This window comes from Vulpes vulpes, chromosome 15 (genome assembly GCF_048418805.1).
Source record: "Vulpes vulpes isolate BD-2025 chromosome 15, VulVul3, whole genome shotgun sequence".
In the NCBI taxonomy this organism is placed as follows: domain Eukaryota; kingdom Metazoa; phylum Chordata; class Mammalia; order Carnivora; family Canidae; genus Vulpes; species Vulpes vulpes.
Window position 1 is genome coordinate 25,538,118 of NC_132794.1, and position 24,327 is coordinate 25,562,444.

The 24,327-nt window shown below is 38.8% G+C and overlaps 1 long non-coding RNA gene across 1 annotated transcript in view; it reads left to right on the forward strand.

The window, feature by feature from the left end:
* The window catches only part of LOC140595810 (uncharacterized), a 110,536-nt gene extending 97,305 nt beyond the window's left edge, over window positions 1–13,231 (forward strand). Inside the window, exon 6 of the long non-coding RNA XR_011997696.1 lies at window positions 11,801–13,231. This is a non-coding gene — a long non-coding RNA (uncharacterized lncRNA). The remainder of the gene's footprint in view (window positions 1–11,800) is intronic.
* Window positions 13,232–24,327: the final 11,096 nt, after the last annotated feature.

Here is a 24,327-nt window from a genome sequence, read left to right on the forward strand (position 1 = left end):
GGTGCATGGACAAACCCAAAAGAGAGAAAATACTAATATCTCAATGAGCAACCTTTGACCAATGGAGGATGGGAGACTGGATAAATTATCTATTCTTTCCCCTCATAAACAACCCTGACTCATTCTGCACAGCATCTGAGTCTCCAGCGGGATCAAGGTCCATTTGCCAAGTAATGACCAGTTTGATAATAGACCTTGGTTTATCTTTCTCTTCCTGGTTGCACTCTGCCAAGACCCATACTCTTATTCCTTAGGATTACTGCTCCCAAGTTACTTTCACCTTGTCACAGGCTCTTGTTTTTGGAGAGGAAACTCAAGGCTAAGATAACTAAACCAACATATCTTAGAATAGTTGGTAAAGAGGCCCAACTTCCCAGAAGGATAGTTTCAACTTTGTAAACTAATTCATAGATCTTATTTAGAAACATGTCTGTGAGGATAAAATTCACCCAACTTAAGAGTAGGGCATTTAGGCTCCTTGGAGAGATATCCAGAAGGACAACTTCAATTCTTGTGGAAGAATGCTTAAGTAACAGCTGCCAAGGAAGGTTAAATTGATTGGAAGAGGAAGGGAGTTTCACTGGCGCCACAGAGCCCCCCCTAAAAAAAGCAAAACTTAGGACTGTTCTTTCATATGTTATTCTTTCATAATTTGAGGTCTGTATTCTCAACTGTCCTCTTATTTTTTTTTCTTTCAATTGAAAAGAATGCATTTTGGCAGGGTTTAAAAGATATATTATAACTATGTGGATCCAGTGAATAATTGACTCAAAATTCTGATATCTGATGTGCAGGCTAAATGACTAATAAGTCCAGAATGCTACTTCAGTAAAGCCCATTTTCCTCTAACAGATAAACCAGCATGTGACAATAGACACTCAGGAGGTTGAGGCCAGAAGGAATAAGATGTTCCCTAAACACCTTAATCCTGGTTGTGTTTCCTGCCTTGACTTGACAAAATTGCCAAAAGTGCATATCTCCATAAGCTGGGGAAATTTTTGTGTGTCCCTTTCACAGTGGCTCTGATAAGTGCTATTCATAGTAGAGGATACTGGTTTGACTTTCAGCCACAACCTTTTGAGGAGTTATGCCTAAGGGAGGTTGAACAGACACTTATGAAACAGAAATCTTGTCTATCTCTTAAGTAAACATTTATCAAATGGAGTGGTGTATACATTTATCATATCAAGAAGAGCCAACCTTAATATCAAACATGACTTCCTCCAGGCATAGATTGTTAAGTAAATGATAGGTGACAATCAAAACATTGAGAAAAACGAATTATCAAGAATCTACTTGTTTGATCTAGATACTGTGACTAGGTATTTTCCACACACTATTTCTGGTCCTCAGAACAAACTTGCAAGGTAAATATTATTCTCCTTATTTTCCAATGGAAGAAACTCAGAATATCTCAACCAAGGATATACAGCTGATAAATGACAGTACCTGGGTTAAAATACTAATCATCAGGGTCATAATCATGAAGATTGCTGGCATTTAGGTGTGAGAGTTAATTATGTGTACTGATGATTACATCTGGGATGAACACCTTCCATATGTTTTTTATTCCAATAATAACTCCTTCAGTTAGTCATATCATGCCCATTCTATATATGAAGAAAATGAATTTCTTTAAAGAAAGATTTATTTATTTATTTGAGAGAGAGAGAGAGAGAAAGAGAGAGAGAGTGAGAGAGAATCCTTGTACAAAGGGGTGAGGGGCAAAAGGAGAGGAAGAGAGAGTCTCAACAGCCACTGTGCTCAGCATGGAGCCTGACACAGGGCTCAATTTCATGACCATGAGATCACAACCTGACCCCAAAAAGATAATTAGATGCTTAGCCAACTCTACCACCCAGGCTTCCCAAGAAAGTGAATTTTGAAGGTTAATGACTCCATCAAAGTCATACGGTGGGTATGTAGCAGCTCTGGAATTTTAACTGGGATATGAAAGAACAGTTCCACTAAAGCTCCAAAACCAGATTTCTTATGTCCTGCCCTGTCTCAACTGACATGTTTCTGTCAAGCATGTGACAGGGTAAATTCCATTTCCCACTGTTGCCCCCAAGGGTCTGACTAATGCTGCTCTCTTCAAGGAACTGCTAACATCTCTAGTTTAAGCAATGTGCAAAATAACTGATGCGAATAAAATCTCTTCCCCCCAAGGCCTCTCTTATGCACGGTTCATTTTCTGGACTAACAAGACCAAGAGGTGGCCCTGCAGGGTCAACCCATGAAATGTTGGTAACTTCAATGCTTCACTGAAGCCATGAGCAAAATTTAATGGAAAATAGGCATATTTTATGGTAAATCAGTTTTGTTTCTGAGATTTCTTAACACAGTGTCTAAGGAGCAATGACAAGCTGGAAAACTAGATTGACAATTGATTCAGATGCCTACTGTTATATTCTCCTTCCTTCTGACACAACGTGTTTGTTTCTTAAATAGCAGAATTATAGATCCTCAGGACTAAAGGTAGAGAGAAATAATTTCTTATGTAGGTTGCATAGCAACTTCCTGAGTTTTAGCAAAGCGTCTTTGACATTTTGCATTCAGAGAAGAACCCAAGAACAATACGAAGGAGAGATGGAACAGTCTTGTTTTTATTTCTAGAGTTAGCAACAAGCTGTCAATTTTCTTATTTTCTATGTGGATTCTCAGAATGCCTAGTCTCACCTTTTACACTCACCACTTAAACTGTCTCACCTAAATAGAAAGCATGACTTTTGTTGAGAGTTCCTTAAAATAAATCTCAAGCCTATTAGCTAATTCTTCAATAGCAGAACAATGCAGTGACATAACTGCACAGCACATGAAAATACACTTTTTATGTGCACTTGGTACATGAACTAAAGAAGAAAGTGTGTTGGTAGAAATGGGATCCATAACTAATTAACTGTACTGTGTTGGTCAAGGCTCTTGGCCTCCACAAACAATTTCTACGTCTGCACATTGGGGTCATCTATTTTAAGGATCTCTAGTATTTTTCCAGTTCCAAAGGTTTTTGTGTATTCTACACAAACATAGGATCATATTATAGATGATATCCAAGGAGAAAAAATGAGGAATACCTCACTATAAACTGCTAATTTACTAAACGGTTTTTTATCCCCACCTCTTCCGGTGTTTCTTTTGTTTGTGCTTTTTCTTCACTGCCTTTCCTCCTAACTTCTGGAAAAGGGATGACAGTGAGTTACCGTCATCAAGCCCTCTCTATTAAGAGAACCTTTCGCAAGAGGGCAATCCAGCTGGCCCAGGCTAGCCTTTGATTTGACAATGTCACTAGAAAAAAAAAAAATCTCTGTCAATGATTTAAGGAAGTCTAGGCTCAAGAGTGAAAGAGCAGAACCCAGGGGATTGATCTCATTTTCCAAATCCTCTAACAAGAATTGAATACAAGCTCTCAAGGAGGTCTTTCATAGACTGTATCCCAAATAAGAGGAGGGAGTGTGGAACCTACTCATATAAAAGGAAAAGTAGGCATGAAGCCTGCTACTCTTTTCCCATTCTTGAGGAATTATAGGAAAGTGAACACTTGTATTTGATGAGTGTCTTCCTTAAGAAAGGTACTTAGTATGATAGAGCATATGTAAAGAAGGCCTTATTTACCTTTATTTTCCCAATAAAGAGACTAGCTTCTAAGGTTAAATATCTCAAAAATAGCTAGATACTCATGGAATAAGTCCGTTCTAGTAATTCTTGTAGTCAGTTCTAGATGTTTGTCCTTTTCCTGTCCTGCTGTGTCCGTTCCACTATGCTGATAGAAGCAGGGGTTGGTTCTCTGAGGGCCTCACAGCCTACAACAATTGACATTAGGTTAGGTTGCTTTTCTAGTTTCAAGCTCAAGGATTGAGTTGAATTAGTAAGTGTTTTGTAATGAAATCCTATTAAAAAATAGTGCTAAAAATAGTGCTAGGGATATCCTTGTTAGGAATTGGTGCCAGTTGAGTTTCATTGTACCTATCAATTTTTCATGGCTTTATAAGTTAAATGTGCTCAGAGAAGGTGAGAAAGTATAATAAGAAGGATTTGAGGCCCCAGGAGTATGCATCACCAGGAAGTAGCCTCTGATAATAGCCTCTATACAGGGCACAAAATGCATCATTGATAATGAAAACATGGCCTTTCCCTGAACTCCTGAGGAAGATAAGTCAGTGATGACAAGGTATCATCTATACCACATTTTCTTTGATTCCAATCAGAACATGTTGGTTAATATTCCTGAAAATCAAATTATAATTGGGCAGTTGTTGTCTTCATAAAAGCCAATATTTGTTAGAGTGAAGAGGTAGCAACCACAAGAGCATAGCAATGTAAGAAAAGGTGTGGGTAGACATTTTGGTTTTTTTCCCCCTTTATTTTCACAATTTCCATTTCCAGATTGCTCAATAACATCTGCTGGTAACTGAAAACTCAGTTAAGAAAATAAAAAAAACACTGTTCATGGCTTTGGAAACATACTGTGAATAACTCATTTCTGAACATGGATTTCCAAGGCATGCCAGAGTAACGTCTCAGTTTGCCATCAATTTCTTATTCCTGTAAATATTAAGGAATATTCTTTCTTTTATAGATTTTGCCTGTCCCTTTACTTACAACCTACCAAGACAAAATAAGTATACCTTGGAAATTCCTATCAGTTTGGATTTGACATTTCTATTAATATTTTCAGTTATAACAGATGAAAAGTAGACATGTTGCTCTCTCCCTTCTTTCCTTCTTCTCTTCCATCTTTATTTTTTAAAGAAAATCCAACTTTTAAAAAAAAGATTTTATTTATTTATTTTAGAGAGAGAAAGAGAGTAAACCAGAGAGCAGGAACAAGGGGGAAGGGCAGAGGGAAAGGGAGAAGCAGACCCCTCACTGAATAGGGAGCCTGATGTAGGGCTCAGTCCCAGGACCCTGAGATCCCTAAGATCATGATCTGAGCCAAAGGCAGACACCCAGCCCACTGAGCCACCCAGGTGCCCCAAGAAAACTTCAATTTTTATTTACATCAAAGACGTAAGTGTATGAAACTTAAGGAGGCAAATAATAATGAAAAACACCAATTCCTTTTCATTTCTGCTCATCTTCTTTTCCCCAAGGAAACTACATTCACCAATTATTTAGTCACTGAATTTTATTTTATTTTTTTAAAGATTTTATTTTATTATTTATTCATGAGACACACACACACACACACACACACACACACACACACACACACACGGTGGGGCGGGGGGAACACAGGCAGAGGGAGGAGCCGGCTCCATGCAAGGAGCCTGTTGCAGGACTCGATCCTGGGACTCCAGGATCACGCCCTGGGCCAAAGGCAGGGGCTAAACCGCTGAGCCACCCAGGGATCCCCAGCCACTGAATTTTATGTTGACCTTTACATCTCTAGATGACATGCTTATTTGGCTACTTCTTGATTTTTCAGTTTTATGATGTTCTATCAGGTTCTCACTATAGAAAAGATTTAATTCTCTTTCCCCATTCCCACCACACCTGTGTACCTTCGTTCATGCACCCACCTTTCCAGTCTGGTTATTTTATCATTTCGTTTGGATTAGTCTTTAGTGTTCACATTATTATAAGGAATATCCACAGGTTTGCCATGGAGCAAATTACGATTACTTTTTCTTTCATGCATATTCTTTTGTTCATACTACTTGCCCATCACCCTGTTTTTTTTTTTCCCCATCACCCTGTTTATGCCTGCTGGTCAGAGGTAATAAATAATAATGCCCACTCTACTATGAGAATGCCCCAGTTCAGAAACACCCTATTCAACACAAAGTCTTTGCTAGCTTTGGGGTACTCTAGCCATTTTATTCTACCTGGGGAAATTTGTTCCCAATCCTTTGACTACTGTAGTTGGAACTACATAGATTGTCCATCATGTAGTTCCATTAGAACTACATAGATTTTCATCTATGCCTATTGCACAGTTGTCATTCTGGGATCCCTATTTATGTCATCTGGGGGAGTCCCTCAGCCCTATCTGATCTCCTTTCCCTGCATTATGCCTTCCTCTTTCTGTTTTCTTTTTTTAAAGAATTTATTTATTTATTTGGGGAGGGAGGGGCAGATGGGCAGGGAGGGCAGCAGTAGCCTCCCTGCTGAGCAGGGAGCCCACTATGGGGCTTGATCTCATGACCCTGGACCATGACCTGAGCAGAAATCAAAAGTTGGATGCTCAACCAACTGAACCACTCAGGTGGCCTGATTTCCTCTTTCTTGATTTCATTCCTTCCTATTAATGGGCATGGGAGTTTCTACTTTCTACTATATACATTTTCATAACCTTTGATTTTCTTTTAAGCAGGAACTTCTGGGACACCTGAGTGGGCTTAGTGGTTGAGCATCTGCCTTTGGCTCAGGGCATAATCCCGGGGTCCTGGGATGGAGTCCCACATCAGGCTCTCCACAGGGAGCCTGCTTCTACCTCTGCCTATGTCTCTGCCTCTCTCTGTGTGTCTCTCATGAGTAAATAAATAAAACCTTAAAAAATTAAGAAAAAATAAACAGGAACTTCCTTCTCTTGTTTGTTTATTTGAGAGAGAGAGAGAGAGAGAGAGAGAGAGAGAAAGAAAGATGTAGGGGGATGGGGGAAGAGGCAGAGAGAGAATCTTAAGCAGGTTCCATGCCCAGGGCAGATCTCAATGGGAGGCTAGATCTCAAGACCCTGAGACCATGACCTGAGCCGAAATAAAAAATCAGATGCTTAACCACTGAGCCCCCTACACACCCCTGCTTTTGTTTTCTTAAGTACAATAATCATATACATGGAAGAAGAGATTAAATGACGACTTTTTTATAAAATCCGAACACTATCTTTTTCCACCTCACACATCCTTGCTCCCATCCATATTTTCTGGCATAGATAGATGGGCTCCTGAGAGTTAAGAGTCTGGAGGCCTGCACAGAATCAAGTTTCCTTTGTTGTGGTTACAGCCCAGAGCAGCTAGGAGAGATTATTAGAGACTCTGCACCAACAATGAAGTAGTTTTTTCTCTCCCAGTGTTCTTTGGGAGGATGTAATCATTGAACCCCATGAATGCTAGAATGGAAATCCAGTCATATCTACCAGGGCTAAGAGTGTTGTCCTATACATCTTCACAGAATGTCTGGTCCTTAAGATAAGGGGGCTGGTTTAATGCCTTTGAAAGCCACTTTTTAAAAAAATTAGGTGCCTGTATTCCTGGTAGATACTTAAAGACATTTGGGGACAGATTAAATTTCCTGAATATGTAATTTAATGATTATAATAAAACTATCGTGCTCCTGGAAATATCTTTTTCTCTTTTTACCTTGTATTTTAACTTTTATGAAAATAATTGCATACATAGAATAAGATGTCAAATAGCTTATGACAAAAGAAAGCAGTTACTTGGTTCAACTTTCCCATTCCATGAGAACTATATCTTACAGGCAAAACCACAGTCAACACTTCAGTTATTCGCCTTTTTTTTTAAAAAAAAAAAATACACTTTTACTTCTCTTTCTTGATTTGCTGGTTTAGATTTTATCTAACCATTTCCTGCTATAGAATATTAGGAATTTATTGTCTTTTATGTGTAATCCAGCTTTCTCAACATACTCTTCCCATTCTTCCCCATTGCCAATATATTTAAGTCATAATTTTTGATTAAGTCAATATCCAGGATTTACTATATTATGGCAGCTATTTTCAGAAGCAAGTCATAGTGATTGGGAGACAATTCTCTATGGCTTTTTTGCATTTCTGTATGTTTTATGACTAGAGACACTGACAGCGTTTGTTTCAGATTACCATTTCATGAATGCGTGTATAATCAACTGCTTTGGAAGACAGTGCTAGTGTCTGCCTCCAGGACAGGGGACAAGCTTGTTTACTGTCCAGTATGTTAAAGATGATGTCTCCCTCTGGGGCGAAGGTCATGCAAGCTTGCTTTCAGCCCATTATAAAAGACTGGCGTTCCCTAAACTCAAGGATCCTCAGCTGTGATGCAGTTCCACAGCATGAGCGGTATCCACTTGGGCCATTCTTTGTCACCCCATGGGAAATGGAGTGTACGGGGAGTCAGAGCAACTGTGAGGTTCATTCTACTTGCTATTCTGTGAGTAATAAAATTCTTTGCTTCTGGTCCAGGAGTCTCTAGTCTTTTGCCAGCATCCATGAAAACTCTGGCAAGGTAATTTGTTAGCCTACAAGTAGGCTAAAGGGTAAAGTCTTAGACTGTTTCTAGTTTTTTTTTTTTTTTTTTTTTTAAGATTTCACTTATTTATTTGACAGAGAGAGAGCAGGGGGAGCAGCGGAGGGAGAGGGAGAAACAAGCTTCCCAATGGGCAGGGAGCCCGAGATGGGGCTCGATCCCAGGACCCCAGGATCATGACCAGAGCAGAAGGCAGATACCCAATGAACTGAGCCACCCAGGTGCCCCTCTAGCTCTTTAAAATAGTAAACTCTGGCTTCATTTCTTTTCCTGTACTTTTTAGAAATTTCTCATATTTAATACTTGCTTTTGTTTTTTTCTTTGCTAAGTTTGAAACCTCTGAAGAGATGCACTGAGAAAAGCATGCCATGATTTCCATGGTATTCCTGTCAAGGATACATAACCTGCATCTGGCCCTGACATACATTGTGAGGGTGATCCAATAGAATGTGAAGGTTGTACTCTTTAGAACTGAGAAAGACATCAAAGACTGGGAAATACTGTTTTAGGTTGAAAGGATCTGAAGAAACATAATCAAAAGCAGCACATTTCCTTGGCACAACCCCAGACCAAAAAGAAAAAACAAGCAGTTTAGTTGGCAAAGTATGGGTAGAAGAGTGTCCTTGTTTGGCAGAAATACACACTAGATTTTTAAGGGGTGTTGAGACATCATGCCTGAAGCTTGCTTTTGTAAGATTCAATATAGGGGCCCCTGGGTGGCTCAGTCAGTTGGGCATCTGCCTTCAGCTCAGGGTGTGATCCTAGGACCCAGCAATCGAGCTTCACATCAGGCTCCCTGCAGGGAGCATGCTTCCCCTTTCCCTCTACTGCCCACTCCTTCCCATCCCTATGCTCTCTCACTCTCTATCTCAAATGTAATAAAGAGATAAATAAATAAAATCTTTAAAAAAATAAAATAAAAGATCCTAAATGCAATTGATGATAGTGACTATATTCCCACCTGCACACACATGCATGTGTGCACACACAGGCACACACATGGGGCAGGGAAGAGAGAGAGAGAGAGGAGGTTGATGATCATATATATTCAGGAAATGTTAATGTTTGGGAAATTTGAATAAAAAGGATAATAAAAAGGAGATCTTTGTTCTTTTTTTTTTTTTTTAAGTAATCTCTACACCCAACATGGGGCTTGAACCCACAACCCTGAGATTAAGAGTCACATGTTCCACTGACTGAGCCAGCCAGGCACCCAAGGAGATCTTTGTTCTGATCTGGGAATTTTTATTTAAGTTATTTCAAAACACAAGAGTGGGTCACTAAAATGCTGGTTGGAACCTGTATTCACTGGAAGCTTATCAAGTGTTAAGTTTCATTGTGGAGCAATTAGGAATGAGCTGGCAGTCTCGCTGTGGGACTCCTTGCTGGCCACATCTATAGGGCTAGACTATTACCAGACTTCCTCTTCTGTCTCGCATGACCGAGCGTAATCCTGACAGTCAGCTTTCTCAAGACCCACAGTGTATGGGGACTAGAGAGCTCCCTGAGAGTAGACTTATTGAACATCTCAGTTATCAGTAGGAATCTACTATCTTCCTTAAAAAAAATAAAAATAAAATAAATAAATAAATAAAAAGATTTATTTATTTTAGAGAGAGAGAGCATGAGCAGAAGGGGCAGAAGGAGAGGGAGAGAGAGGCTCAAGCAGACTCTTCCCTGAGCGTGGAGCCCTCCACAGGGCTCAGTCTCATAACCCTGAGATCACCACCTGAGCCAAAACCAAGATTCTGACACTTAACCAACTGCGCCACCCAGGCACCCCAGAAGCTACCATCTTCTATGATACATAATCATGGCCGGCACAGACTAAAGAGCCTCTTAACTCCTTGTTAAGACTTTTTAACAAATTTTCCTGTTTTCAGTCCTACTTGCATATCTAGTGCCTTCAGAAGCCCATGGTTCCTTTATTGATGGGTGTGTTCTGAGTTTCTGCAACATGACTCAACTTACTTAAAGTTGAGATTTTTCCTCCTCAGGTACTTAGCAGAGCAGAGAAAGCTAAAACCTATGTCATTTACAACTAAGTAATCAGCTTTCTATCTTCCACTGTTTTGTGGACCATAATCGTCTGCTGTCATCACCTCTTCCTTCTTCTCTGTTTTTGTGGGATTATGTCCACAAAGTTTTTTTTGTTATTTTAGTGAGATCTCAGGAAGGAGCAAAGAGAAATATGTTTTTTGTTTTGTTTTTTTATCTGCTGTAATTAACAGGAAGACCTTTCATTACCTGAGCTTTCTTTTTATTAAAGACTAACTTCCTACGAGTGAGGAAATAGATGGTCTGTATAATCATTTGGCACAAACTCCTGGCCAATACTAAAATACCTTTATATTAGGAAAGGAGAATTTTTAAAAGGTGTTTTTGTTTCTTTGTTTTGTTTGTTTGTTTTTAGTAAAAAGGAAGGAATTATTTCTTGGATGCTGATTTTTTTTACAAATGAACTTTTTTTTAATGTTGTGTTTTTCATCCTTGTACTGCTTTTTCTTCATATCCAGCCGATATTTGGCTAAAATGGGCAGAGGAAAAATGTTCTGCTCACAGAATACTTTTATATTCCACATCCATTCATAACAAGATAAAACGTTTATTCTATTTCAATACCATGGATAGAAATAGACTCCCCAATTTTCTTTTATAATTTGTTTGAAATGCAAATAGAGAAACTATGGACATGTTTAGGAGGGCTTTTTAAAAACATACGTTCAACTTTAATTTTCATCTTTGAGAAAAAGGTCATTAAGTCTAATTGTGCACTGGGGGAGTCTGGAGGGGCTGCAGTGAACCCATAGGGGCTATATGACATATTTAAAAATGTCAAGGGAAACACATCTGTTGGCCACTGAATGAACCACTAGCATCAGGTAGCCTACAATTTCAACCTTGTGCTACATTCCTTTTATAGCAGATATATCTTTGTGAAGCTGAGTGTTCAGTGGTTGGTGTGATAAAAAACAATACATGAAAATCAGTGTGGGGGATCCCTGGGTGGCTCAGCGGTTTAGCGCCTGCCTTTAGCCCACAGCATAATCCTGAAGTCCTGGGATCAAGTCCCACATCGGGCTCCCTGCATGGAGCCTGCTTCTCTCTCTGCTTCTTTCTCTCTCTCTCTGTATCTCTCATGAGTAAATAAATAAAATCTTTAAAAAAAAAAAAAAAAGAAAATCAGTGTGGAACAGGAAATGAGGTTACCATTTCCAATCTGATTTCCAAAGTTTGATTGCATAGTGCCTGTGTTAGTCAGGGTTCTCCAGAGAAACAGAACCAATAGGGTACATACATCCACATATACATAGCTACCTAGATATAGAGAAAAACAAGCATTACAAGGGATTGGCTCATGTGATTATGGAGGCTGAGAAGTTCCAGGATCTGCCTGTCTGTCTATAAGCTGGAAGCCCAGGAAAGCTGGTGTTGTAGGCTGAATCCAAACCTGAAGGCCTGAGAATGAAGGGAGCTAATGGTGTAAATCACACTTTGGGTCTGAAGGCCCCAAAACCAGAAGAGCTGATGTCTGAAGGCAGGAGAAGATATATACCCCAGCTCAGCAGAGAACTGAGAGCAAATTTACCCCTCCTCTGCCTTTTTGTTCTATTCAGGCCCTCAACAGATTGGATGATGCCCACCTGAACTGGAGAGGGCAATCTTCTTTACTGCCTACAGATTCAAATGCTAATCTCTTCCAGAATATTGTCAGAGATACACCCAGAAACAATGTTTTACTAGCTCCCTGGGCAATCCTTAGCCCTGTCAAGTTGACACAGAAGTTAATAAGTACAGTGCCTAACAGGTGAGTGGACCTCACTGGGAAGTGTAGTGGTTATAAAATGTGCCCAAAAATTATTTGATGATTTTTCTTCTAAGAGATGGAGCCTAATTTTCTCATCTTGAGTATGGGCTGAATTCAGTAACTAGATTCTAAAATATCAAATATGGCAGAAGTGACTATGTGGCTTCCAGGTCTATTTCATGAAAGGCATTGCAAACTTCTCCTTGCTTTCTCCTTTGGATTGCTCTTTTTTTTTTTTTTTTTTTTTTTTAATTTTATTTATTTGACAGAGAGAGAGCACAAGTAGGCAAAGCGGCAGGCAGAGGGAGAAGGAGAAGCGGGCCCCCCATTGAGCAGAGAGCCCGACTCGACTTGGGGCTCAAGCGAAGACCCTGAGATCATGACCTGAGCCACTGAGGTGCCCCTGGCTCACTCATTTTTGAGGAAGCCAGCTACCATGTTGTGAAGATGCTCAAGCAGCCCTACGGAGGGACCCATGTGACAAGAAACTAGCCTGCTTTTCAACAGCCAACAGGAAACTGAAACGTTCTGCGAATATTCGTGGGAAGGAGATATTTTGGAAGTGGGCCTTCCAGCCCTACTTGACATCCTGATTACAACCTCAGGAGGGATTCTGAGACACAGACATCCAGTTAAGCCCCTTCCAAATTCTTGATCCACAGAAAGATAAGATATTAAATACAGTTGACTCTTGAGCAACTCAGGTTTGAATGGCATGGGTCCACTTGTACAGGTGTGTGTGTTTTTTTTTTAATACAGTATAGCACTGCAAATGTATTTTCTCTTCCTTATGACTTTCTTTTCTGTTTTTTTAAGTAGGCACCAGGTCCAGCATGGAGCTCAGTGTGAGGGTTGAACTCACTACCTTGAGATTGAGACCTGAGCTGAGATCAAGAGTCGGATGCTTAACCAACTGAGCTACCTCAGGCACCCCATTTCTGACTTAATAATATATTTTTTCTCTAGCTTTCTTTATTGTAAGAATATAGTATATATTACATATAATATACAAAATATGTGTTAATAAACTATGATATGGTAAGGCTTCTGGTCAGCTGTAGGCTATTAAAGTTAAATTTTGGGGAAGTCAAAAGTTAAGATGTGGTACCCCTAACCCCCATGTTGTTCAAGGGTCAACTATATTTGTTTTTTAAGCCATTAAATTTTGAGGGTAATTTGTTAAACAACAATTGATAATATGTAAGTATGGAATAATGAAATAAAATATTTTTTCTTTCTGTTTATGTGTATTTTTTCCCCAAATAGCTGTGAAATTGTTAGAAACTAAATATATATATATATATTAGAAACTAAATACTTCTTAAGTTGATAAATCTAAGTACTTAATGAACAAAACTTTGGGTATTTATTTTGACCTGGAACATCATGAAAAACTTGCTGAGACATTAAGTGTACTGCTATTCACTGACAAAGTTTGAGAAACTCATCATTAAAGATAGTTGCTAGGGACACCTGGGTGGCTCAGCAGTTGAGCGTCTGCCTTTGGCTCAGGGCATGATCCTGGAGTACAGGGATGGAGTCCCATATTGGCTCCTTGCATGGAGCCTGCTTCTCCTGTCTCTGCCTCTCTCTCTGCCTCTCCCTGTGTCTCTCACGAATAAGTAAATAAAATCTTAAAAAAATAAAACAAAGACAGTTGCTAAATCTTTTTCTCTCTTTAATTTCTTTAGACATATATATAATTGTTACCTATTTTGGAATGGAAAAGATTATTACTTTTGATTCGGAGCACATTTTTTTTATTTATCATGTCAGTGGAGCCATGAAAATAGGAAAAAATTACATGTAAAATTAAAGCCCCTCAAGAAAAGTGGTCATTTGAGAGTAAATTGATGACTATTCAATAAATATAAGTGAGATTATTGTTTTATAGATATCAATATATCTATATTTGGGCTAGTATAAAATTTGGGGATAAATTAATTTGCACATACAATGAAGAAGGTCAATACTAGCTTATAGGTATAGAAATACCGGGATTCAGTGTAGTCTGTTTACTGTGAATAAGAAGAGATGAAGCACCCCCTAGTGGTAGTTGTTGATACAATTCATGGCAGAAAAAACACTATTTCCTTCCTTTACCTTGGGACAGTGTATAAGCTATGTACCTGTTTTTTATTTTATTTCATTAATACTATTAATCCCTTGGTGACTTTGGACTTGAAAGTTTTTGAAAGCAAACACAACACCTATGGTTTTTAGCCAAATTCAACAGCATTGGGTAGCTTTATTTTATACAGGAAAAACAAAACCTTTTCATGTTAATATATTTTTAAAAAAGAACAAACTTGATGCTGTATAAATTTTTTTCAAAGCAGATCACATCAGCATTATGTAAGCAACTTACAAGCCTAAGGTCCCCTTCACATTCTAATTAAGTTGGTTTTAATATAGCAACTCTCTTCTCTGTGTAGTGAACAGATTTTTAAAACAGTAACTTTGTGCTAAATTCTTAACTATGCAGAAGTGAGCAGGTGTGATGTGGTTCTGCAGATGATGGGGGGCTTCTGCGGATGCCGTAGGAGGCCATGGAAAGCAGGTCACCTGGCCCAAGGAAACAGACAAGGCTTTCAAAGGAAAAAGCATATAAAGGCTATCCTGGTAAAGTTGTTTTGCTATCTTGATTTATCCTAGTTTCACAAAATGACAGTTTTGATAAACAGTTGCTTGAATTAAATATGAATTGCTCTTAACAAAAGGATAACAAAGCCGCTATGTGAATTTGCTGATTCTTCTATTTGTACTTGTAATGAGAATGAATATCTGTTCTATTTATTTCAGAGAATGATGACATTATCATCTCTCAGAACCATGAGTCATTTTTCACTAGGAAGACTTCTTCAAGTGTTTACTTAACCTTGTCTTCAGAATTGCCACCCATCTTTTCTCCAGGGGTGATTAATCATTTATGCCATGTGAATAGAGGATGATTAATTTAGTCCACAATGCCATTAACAGAGAGCCTAATTTTAAAGATGCAAAATGATCTCAGTTTATTTTTAATAAGAATTCATAACAATTAGTTTATGTTAGTTTACACTTTTATAGATAAGTATAGTTTGTAGACACATATGCATTTGGAGAAATTTTAGGACCCAACAGCATGCTATTTAGAATGCCAGTTCAGTTCTACAAATGTCCATTCCCCTCAACAGACTGGAGCTGTATTGTACGCCTTGTCCTGGTTCCAGGGGTTATAGTCACCCACAGAGAAGTTAATAGGAAACACAGGAAGCTAGCAGATTAGAAATAAAAATTTTTAATGAATACCATATTTTTACTCAACTGATCAAAGAGAAGCCTTAAAGTATTATGTTAGCCTTACTAAGATAATTGAATATAACAGAACAATAAGTGAATTTCAAACATGTAACAAGTAATTTCACAATTATATATTTGTTCCTAGTCATTTTTTTAAATGATGAGTCAGAATCCAAAATTCTTTTTTTTAAAAAAGATTTTATTTACTTGATCATGATAGATCCACAGAGAGAGAGGGAGAGAGGCACAGGCAGAGGGAGAAGCAGGCTCCATGCAGGGAGCCCAACCCAGGATTCAATCCCGGGTCTCCAGGCTCTGGCCCTGGGCTGAAGGCGACGCTAAACCGCTGAGCCACCGGGCTGCCCAGAATCCAAAATTCTTTAAGGTAGATAGATTGCAAATGTAGCAATAAGGAAATAGCCTTGTATTTAGTACAGTCTGGGCATTATCAGAGCTAAAGAAAGTTTATATTCTAAGTATTCTTTTGGTTGCAAGTGAAGACATCCAATTGGACCTTATTTAAACAAAAAAAGTAGATTTATTGGTCTGTGTGACTGGAATGAGGAGGAGCTGGCCTCAGGTACAGGTGGCTGGAACAAGAAACAAAATGGTCATTCCTTCTCTTTCCACCTCTGCTTAGCCATCCTGGGCTTATTGAGTGTTGACTGCCCTGGTTTGGGTAGAGTGCATAACCCTAGACCCTGTGGACACATCTAGGTCCTTGCTGTCCTTGCTGCTCCCAGTGTTGTTCACACATAGCAGCAGAGGCTTCCTCTCTGTGAGCCTCTTAGAAATGCAGACTCTCAGGCCCTTATCCTGCAGAACCAGATTCTGTGTATTAAAGGATCCCTACTTGATTGGTATGCATATTAAAGTTTGAGTGTCCCTATCATACCACTGTAGCTAGAAAAAGGGATTTTTTAAACCTGGCTAGGCCTGGGTCTTATTAGCATTAAAAAGAATAAGGGTGGAAAAAAAAAAAAAAAAGAATAAGGGTGGGACACTTGGGTGGCTCAGTTGGTTCCGCATCCTCCTCCTGGTTTCAGCTCAGGTCCTAATATCAGGGTCCTGATTTGAGGACGTCTCCCACCTGCTGCTCTCTTATGTGCTCTTCTCTCTTTTTTCAAAAAAAAGGAATAGGGGTATGGGAGGGTAGCTCAGCTCCACCAGAATCACATGCCTGGGCTGAAAGAATATAATCCAGAAGTGTATGGATGGACAGTGAAAAACAGTGCATTATCAGTGAAAATGAAAAATGATGATTTTGGTCAGAAGAGGGAATGGTTTAAGATCTATATTAATTTGGAAAAATGTTGGGGACTTTTAAGATGGTTTCTGATGGCTTCTGGTGGAAAGAAGAGAGTGACTGTGTATATATTTTATATGCTGACTAATAATACTTCTTTTTATAAAACACAGGTTAGTCAGATCAGGATGGCTTCACTTTGTTGCTAATATCTTCTTAGCCAGTGCAGGCACCCATCTTGATCTGAGTAACTTGTCTTCTAGAACAAGAAATATCAGTCTGCCTTGTTCCCATATACTACCTTTTTATACTTTTATACTAATTTTCCCATGTGCTGTAATTATTTATGAATCCATATTATATCTTATATTATATTGGGAATTTCTGGAGTACAAATTTTGTTCCTGCAGCATGATATCCCTGTCATTTATTTATGTATGTTTTTTTATCTAGCTGTCAATAATCGATCTATGTATCTACCTGCCTATTTATAGTTGAGCAGCATGGTTTTAATAATAGTCTCCTTCAATCTTCACTTAAGCCTGTAAGTGTTGCTGCTTTTGCTGCTGGTGTTTATTATTATTATTGTTGTTATATACTTATTATTGCTGAAGGATTGTGATTCATAGGCATCATATGTCCAAATTTTTCACTGTATTGATGTTCAAGTTGAAACACAGGGGTGGGGCAGCGCGGGGGGGGGGGTGGGGTGGCTCAGCAGCTTAGCGCCGCCTTTAGCCCAGAGGTGATCCTGGAGACGCAGGATCAAGTCCCACGTCGGGCTCCCTGCATGGAGCCTGCTTCTCCCTCTGCTTGTGTCTCTGCCTCTCTCTCTCTCTCTCTGTGTCTCTCATGAATAAATAAATAAAATCTTTTTTAAAAAAGTATGAAACACAGGGGTGATGTGAATAGTTCCTCTTTCTATTTGCCATATATATATATAATATATATGAGATTTTATTTGTTCATGAGAGACACACAGAGAAAGGCAGAGACACAGGCAGAGGGAGAAGCAGGCTCCCATTAGGGAGCCTGATGCAGGACTGGATCCCAGGACCCAGGGATCACGACCTGATGCTCATCACAAGGCAGATGCTCAATCACTGAGCCACCCGGGGGCCCCTGCATTACATTTTCTAAGGTGCTTCTATAATTTCAGAAATATAGACTTTTATTACGCAGATGAAAAAAACGATTTTGACAGACTGCTCAAAATACAGACATAATAATTAACAGGTTCAAAGTTTGATGTGAGCCTGACTTCATGAAATTGTCTGTAGTCGTAGTAAAAAAAAAAAAAATTTGAGCTACATATTCAACCAAATGGTTGTAGTTTACATTCCTACGGGTTTTCAAAAATGGGATATTTATACTAACAAATGCTCTTAAGAGAGGAGGGAGGACTAGAAGATACTACCTGCTTCATTTTATCTCTATCACTTTATTTATTTTGAAAATGTTTCTTCATGTGCATTTTGGCTGCCACAAAATCTCTACAAACATAGTTAAAATAGTTTCAGCTAATCTGATAATATAAATATTTTTGAAAACATAACCACCAGGAATGCTCAGTATCTTTGAGAGTTCATGGCAACAAAAATAATTATAGGAGTTATATACACAAACCAGGTTGTTCAAGTATTTAAACAAATATTTGATAATCTCAGCTCTAAAGCAAGTATTTCCAACTAATAACTGAAAAAAAAATCTTATTTGGAAAAGCACTCTTTTTTTTTTGTAAGAAAGTGGGATTTATGTTGGAATAAAACACTGAGAAAATGTCAATTTTCTGAAATTAAATATAATTTGAAACCTGCTATATAATGTTTTTAGAATATGACTTATAATTCATTTAACCTCTACATGGATATAAGAAATTGGCTAATCTCAAAGTTCTTCCACAGAAACACCTTTTTTTTCCTACCTGTAGCCTCATGAGGATATGCTCTAATCTCTTGAAATGAAATAATTTTGTGTTTTAAAGCTGTGATCTCTGTTTTAAGAAATGCAGTCACAAAAAAAAAAAAAAAAAAAAAAAAAAAGAAATGCAGTCACTTTCTTAAGCTGATAATTTATCTGCTTTTCCAATGGAGCAATCTGGCCAAAGACTTCAGGATAATAAGCAAGACTTGCTCACAAATAAAAATCAACACCCTCTGTTACAGAAAGAAGAGCAAAATAATCTCAGTTACAAAATCAAGAGGTGGAAAACTGCCTGTGATCAGAGGGAATTGACTCACCACCTGATTCACTTCTTCCTCATGGAGACAGACTTTGGTTAGAAACAGCGAAGTGCATCCGAAATCTGGTTTGTGTGCAGTCAGGCTGATGCCAACACAGATTTATAGAATCACTTATCCCTCAACCTTTGACCTGGGTGTGTGACCTCTGAGTCTCCTAAGGCCCCAGACTCAGAAGAATCTCGTGCTTGTGCTTGTTTCAGATAGTACTATTGCTATCTTGAAATTCTTAATAATTTTTGGACAAGGAACCTTGCTTTTCGTTTTGCACTGGGCCCTACCCTATGTAGCCACGATCCACAAGGCTGTTCCTGCCTCGGATGCTGCTAAACATGTCTAGCAAGCTCTAGGTGAAAACTGCAGATTGCCAGCTCCCCAAACACTCTCGACTCTTCACATTCAGGACTGGGTTTCTTCGTTTCATCAGGTGTGAATCCCCTAATTTTCAATATGTTTCTAAAAAGTCACCTGCATCCTTTCTTGTCTGTTCCTCTGGTAAAAGGTAGCCCTCTCATCTATGGAAGTCCCATCCTGTGCTACCTTCTCCTGTACCTGTTTCAGCAATTATTCTCCCCTAAGTCTTCAGCCTTTCTCTCTTCATTGGTTCCTTTTCCAAAATCTGTGACCATATGCTTTATGAGCAGCCCTCTCTCTAGGCGCTGGTAAATGGGTTTAACTCCGACAACTTCTAAAGTGTCCATCTGTCCAGTGGAAACAAATCCTTGTTGAGCCCAAAGATGAGGGTATAGCTACTCCTCAGCTCTGGCTGAATGTTGACGCTGGAGGCCAAATGTGTTTCCATCTTCCAGCTCTGCTCTTTACCTGCTATGTGGCCCGGAGGAAGTTACCTAACTTCTTTATGCCACCTTTTTCTTATGAAAAATGAAGACAATAATAATACCTACTTCAAAGGGCTGTTTGGAGAATAAAATTAAATATGCTTAGAATAATTTGTGGCCTACAGTAAGCACTATCTAAATGTTTCTAATTATTGCCCCTTCTTCCTTCAGCTCTACTCTCCTGCCTCTTCTTTCACATGAGGGAAGTGCAGTGATGTGCAGGGTAAACCGAATACTATTCTGCTTGTCAAAGAAGTTATTAGACATTTGGGAATCAGTGGAAAAGACAGGCATGTGTCTTTTTGATATTGGGCCTGTCGTGTTCAGCTGTGGTCTTTAGCTGTCAAATCTGGGGAACAGGAAAGATAGCATTTAGCATCCTGCATCCTCCTCTTATAACTTAATACTAAGTGAAAACTAAAACGTTCTGTTAATAAAGCCTTAACATGTCAGTCTGTAGCATCTTATTCAGAGAGGTGTTTGGGAATTGCTTTATTTGTGTATCACCAAAAGGATAGCTCTGCCCTCTTGCCCTACCAAAAAAGAGGCCTATGAAGGTAATGAATTCTTAGCATCAAAACTTGAAAATGTCAGCATCTTCCAAATTCCTGTTCCACCAGCAAAAAAAGTTCAGATTCATTGGATATGTTGTTAAAGTAGTACTTATTTATTTTATTTTTTGAGAAACATCTTGTTCCCTGGGTGAAATCTTCTGAAACATTGTCTGGCACAGTGGTAAGGTGATCAAAATCGATCCAGTAGCCGAAGCCAGAAAGCTAGAGCATATCTGAATTCTACATGCATCCCTGAACATCACCACTTTATCATCCATTCTATCACCACGTGGTTTTTACCCCTGAGCTGTAACATCTAAACCTTCTCCTAATTCTAGTTTAAAAACTTTCCTATCTTAGTGGCTCTCAACTTTAGAAGTACTTTAGAATCTTTCTGAACCTAAAAATATGTATTTAAAGATTTCCAGACTCACCCCAACAGATGAGTTAAATTCTGAATCCTTAAGTTGGCAAACAAAATCCTTCATGATGCAATCAAAGCCTTCCTGTCCATTTTCAGCCTCATTATATCATCAATAACCCAGTATACTCTTAACATGAAAATAGTTTCCTTCAGCACCAAGGTTTCAAGTGTCTGGCCCTTTTTATTTTGTTTCCTCTGCCTAGAATGCCCAAAGCATTGGTTCTTATTTTAGGAGTTACACCTTCTATAAATGCATCTCTTATTCCCTCAGATTTTCTCAGGCACGCCTCCCCACATGCTATCACTTCCTTGTATACACATTTCCAAACCTCTGCTTACATTGCATAGCAAGGTCAACACGGATGAGAATTGATGGATGCTCAGGTTCTGTCTTTCTATATGATTTGCTGCTCCTTAAGAATTCTTATTCATCTCTAAATGTACCTAGCGTATAAGGATACTAAAGGTTTGTTGTTGTTGTTTTTTTAAAAAGATATTATTTATTTATTTGACAGAGGGAGAAAGAGAGCACAAGCAGGCGGAGTGGCAGAGGGAGAGGGAAAGGCAGGCTCCCAATTAAGCAGGGTGCCCGATTTGGGGCTTGATCCCAGACCCTGGGATCCTGACCTGAGCCAAAGGCAGATGCTTAACGAACTGAGCCATCCAGGCACCCTTGATACTAAAGTTTTTTGAATAATAATGTGCATGGAATTACATCAGAGATAGAGCATAAAAGAAGATAATTATGGGAATGCGAAGAATGACGACGAGTATCTAGAGCTTCTGGTTTCTTCTTTGGTTCACTGTTCTAGGTTAGCCTGAAACTCAGAGAGCCAAACAGCCCTGTAAGTGTGCACTGAAACTGCACTAGGCAACTGATGTAAGCCTTCAGTGACTGTCTCAAGTGACCTCAAGGAGGAATTGAAACCAGTTCAACAGAGGCATGCAAGCAATATTTTTAAACAATCAGAAATGATAGAAACATAACGCACTCAGATGACCTAAGGGTCTTTCTTGTGTCTGTGTAGAAATCAGTAATCCTTAATTTTTATAACTGTAACTAATTATACCTTGTGACATGCAAAAATTTGGAGAATTTCTTAGAATCACTTACACTCCTTCCCCTTTTTGTATACATAATCTCCTGTAGCTGAGAAGCTTTGGTGTTCTTCAGAGCAACTGAAATACTGTTTTGTGGGCTATAGTTTTCAGTAAGACAATGAATAAAGCATTTACTAATCTATTTTGAGGTTGGTTTTCTTTCCGTTGACATAAAGGATACTTTAACACCAGCTAAGGGGAATGGTAAACTTGCAGATGGAGTAAGCTTTAAGATGGTGTAGCCAGGGCATGTGGGATGGCTCAGTTGGTTAAGCTACCGACTTCTTCTTCTTCTTCTTTTTTTTTTTTTTTAAGATTTTATTTATTTGTTCATGACTGAGAGAGAAAGGCAGGGACATAGGCAGAGGGAGAAGCAGGCTCCCCACAAGGAGCCTAATGTGGGAACCGATCCTGGACCCCAGGATCATGCCCTGAACCAAAGGCAGGTGCTCAACCGCTGAGCCACCCAGGTGTCCCTAAGCTACCGACTCTTGATTTTGGCTCAGGTTGCAGTCTTGGGGTTGTGGGTCAAAACTCCTCGTGGGCTCTTTGACCAATGGGGAATTTGCTGGAGATTCTCTCTCTTCCTCTGCCCTGCATCCTGCTTTGTGTTTCTCTCCTAATGTAAATAATTAAATCTAAAAAAAAATGATGGGGGATACCTGGCTCAGTTGGTTAAGTGGCTGCCTTTGGCTCAGGTCATGATCCGGGAGGTCCTAGGATCCAGCCCCGTTCCTCCCCCTGGTTGTGCTCTCTCTGACTCTCTCTCTGCCAAATAAATACATAAAAATCTTAAAAAAAAAAAAAAAAAAAGATGTGTAGTGGTAGTACCTTCCCTCTTTCCCCTCCAGATGCGTCCATCCAGGGTGATGTCACATACATTCAAACAGTGATAACCTACGTTGACCACGTGCCCGGGTTGTCCAGCACAGTCCCAGTTTACATCTAGTTTCTGACATAATTACTATCAGTGACCCTCTTTTACTCTCAAAAGTGCCTTAGTTTTGGTGACAAATTATGTACATTACTCTATTTCAAATTTAGTCCATTGACAAGAAATTTCTTATGCTAGCTGACTCATTTGATATGAACGAGTACAAATATAAGTATAAATACTGTGAATACACGTACATTAGCTTTCCATCTAAAATAGAAAATGAATTGTTTCCGTGTAAGCTGAATGTTTTTTTTCTCTTTCTGGTTTTCCGTGATGACAACGATGGTGATGTTTATGAACATACCATCACAAGAAAACCTCATGAAAATCAGAAATGAATTCTCTCTATTTTTCTCAGTTTCTCACTTTCCACTTAAGTGCCTTTTTTTTTTTTTTTAAAGTAGGCTCCATGCCCATCATGGGGCTTGAACTCATGACCCTGAGATTGAGAACTGTATGCTCTACTGAATGCGCCAGCCAGGCACTCTTCTAAGTGCTTTTAGACTAGTAATAAGTCATGTCTATGCATGTTCAACATTTTGATTTATATTTCTTATTATATTTTATCTCTGATTTATAACAAAATTCATAAATATAAATGAAAGGTGCTGAAACAGGGATGGTTAAAACACTCTTCATGGTTTATCAAAATATGAGTGCTAGAATATATATTTAAATTATGTAATGGTCAGGAAGTAATGCTTGTGTATAAAGACCAACTGAGAATAAGCTGGTAAAGACATGCTTAGGGCAAGAAAGAAGAAATGTACTTGTGTCTTAAGGATTTGGTTTACTAAAGCAAAAGCATTATTGGTTTTAGTATTTATTATAGTTCACTGAAGCCCAGTTTAGTTATTTTAATAAAGAGATTTTTTTCTTCTTTTTGGAATGGAATTGGGGGGAATTAATAGTTAAGGTTAAATCTGGGTGAGCCCAGGATGGAGCTACCATTTTAAGCCCCAGGCCAACTTCCTTCTTTGAAGTTCAGAGTGAGTGGGCATGGCAAAATGTAGTCATCTGGTGGCAGGAAATTACAGGGACATCTTTTTAAATTACAGAGATAGTTTTTGAATGCTTCAGTGGTGAAACTGCAAAAACAAACAGCAGGAGTTGGAATAGCAGTAGTAGTTAGAGGTAATATTTATTATGCACTAACCTTGTGTCAGATGTGGGGCTCAGTGTTTTATATGAAATATTTCAATTAATCCTCAAAACAGTCTTATGAGATGACTTACCCTTAATTTCATTTTACAAATGAACCTAGAATTGGCCAATGGTAGAGACAGGAAAGAAATACCCTTCAGCCTGACTTTAGCATGTAAGCTTTTAATCAATATGCTAAGCTTCACCTCTAACAATACAGCACGTGTCATAATAGTTGCCACTCACTGAGTGCTTACTATGTGCTGAGTGCTTTAAAATTGCTTTTAATCCCCACGATATAAATATATACTTCAATTTTCCCACAAGGAAACTAAGCTCAGAGAGCCTGGATTAGATTCCCATTGTACAAATTCCCACAATTTTAGTCATTAAAAACAACACAAATGAATTGTTAAAATTCTGGAGGTCAGAAGTTTGAAAATCAAGTTTTCAACAGGTCTGTGTTCCTCCAGTTTCTGCTTGCATCATCACAGCTCTCACTCTGACCTTCCTACCTTCCTCTCCTAAGGACCTTTGTAATTACATTAGGCCCACCTGGATAATCCGAGA